The sequence below is a fragment of the Macrobrachium nipponense genome, chromosome 3 (genome assembly GCF_015104395.2).
Source record: "Macrobrachium nipponense isolate FS-2020 chromosome 3, ASM1510439v2, whole genome shotgun sequence".
NCBI classification, from domain to species: domain Eukaryota; kingdom Metazoa; phylum Arthropoda; class Malacostraca; order Decapoda; family Palaemonidae; genus Macrobrachium; species Macrobrachium nipponense.
The window spans coordinates 23553590-23555995 of record NC_087202.1 but is presented as its reverse complement, the minus strand read 5'-3'; positions in this window follow the sequence as shown (position 1 = coordinate 23555995).

Genomic DNA, 2406 nt, shown 5'->3' with positions numbered 1-2406 from the left:
ACACGGCCTTAGGCCTAAGAGGAAGTAAGTTTCTCCTCCAACAAAATTTAATTATAGCATATAATGAGGATACATCACGAGGAACTCCTTTCATAACGGCATTAAAGATGTATTATCATCCTGGCCACCCGCGTTCATCCTCCCCCACCTCTGGGGGGAGGGGGGGTCCGACGATGTTCTTTCAACGGTTATATGGTAATACGGCAAGTATTTCATATAAACTATAAACTTTAGTTCTACTGTTTTTCCGTAGAAATTACTGTCATCACTGTTCAAGAACTTCCACAAAACTCGAAAAGTACCCTCTCTCTCTCTCTCTCTCTCTCTCTCTCTCTCTCTCTCTCTCTCTCATCTCTCTCTCTCTCTCTCTCTCTCTCTCGTCTCTTACTGATATATAAATCTCTCTCTCTCTCCCTCTCTCTCTCGTCTCTCTCTCTCCTCTCTCTCTCGACTCTCTCTCTCTCTCTTTCTGATGATATATACTATTTACAAACTTATTAAGAGAGAGACAGAGAGAGACAGAGAGACAGAGAGAAAGAATATTGTATGGGAATCAATGCAGACTTTTTCGTTTTGTGTAAATTTATATACATATACACACACACAGACATATATATATATATATATACATATATAGATATATATATAATTATATATATATATATATATACATACATATATATGTGTATGTGTGTGTGTGTATACGTATATATATATACAAAGTACGTATATACATTTTACTGCATAGATATATATATATATAAATATATATATGTATATATATGTATATATATATATAAATATTATATATATATATAATAAACATTATACACTCGTTCCACATATATATATATATATATATACTATATATATATATATGTATATATTTTATAATATATATATATATATATATATATATATATATATATATAATGCAATATGTGTGTGTATGTGTGTATATATGAAATATATACATATATATATATATATATATATATATATATATATATATATATATATATATACATACACATACGCATATACACATACATATATACGTGTGTATGTATATAATATAAAAATAAGTATGCAGTATATGTATATACGTACTTTACATATATATATATATAATATATATATATATATATATATATATATATATATATCACAACACACACACACACACACACACACCACACACACACATATATATATATAATATATATATATATATATATTATAAATATATGTGTGTGTGTGTGTTTCTGGGTGTCTGTCTGTGTGTGGGAGTGTGTGTGTGTGTATGTGTGTTTGTGTGTGTGTGTGGGTGTGTATGTGTGTATTATACCGTATTTATTCATTTACGAAACTCCAATATACATTTCTCACTGATGTCTTCTTTTATGAATTAAATTCTCCAACAGACAGTCAATAAAAGGATAACAAACAAAAGACCTCTACTCTGTTTGATCAATCACAAAATACCCCGGCCAGGATGCCTTAAAAGAAGACACTTTGGCATACACGGGCACACCCGCAAGTCAAGCAGAGTAACGACATAACGACTTGCAGAAGATTGTTTTCGTGCCCTGACTAAACACAGCATCCGGGGAAAGAAATGAGATCTGTTTATCTCCGCCAAACGCTACAGATGCCCTATAACTTCGATCATTTCTCTTTACCCTAAGAGGCAGTGGGTAGAGATGGCGTCAATTTTTCCTTTATTCTTAATTAATCAATCCTGGTTGCCACGGGAAACATCGAAAGGTCTCGTCAGACATTCTCTCTCTCTCTCTCTCTCTCTCTCTCTCTCTCTCTCTCTCTCTCTCTCTCTCTCTGCTAGAGCGGTTGATATAATTTTATTAATATTTGGGAGATCAGGATGTAACGGAATTTTTTGACAAACGAATTGAAGAAACAACATTAAATTACTTATTCAGCAGTTATACTTCCAGTGACTATAGAAATTATATTAATAGAAATTTTACACTTATTCCCATTTGGTGTTTAGACAATGTTGTAAATGTGAAGGCAACTAGACTGAGAAATATAGTAATATATGATCTAATTTTATTATTAGTTTTATGTAAAATAAATAAAATAAAACCTGATAAGCTTGAATTGTGAGACCTGTTTGTATATATATATATATATATATATATATATATATATATATATATATATATATATATATTCATATATATTATATATATATTATATATATAATATATAAAGGTTTTTGCCACGAAGGAAAAAATGAAAAAGCGAGATAGCCGAGTTTGCCTAGTTAAAGGGTCCTGAACAGGACCGAAAGTAACTCGGCTATCTCTGTTTTTTTATTTTTTCCTTCGTGGCAAAAACCTTTATTTATACATAGCATCACGTTTTATGTACTGCGTGATCATG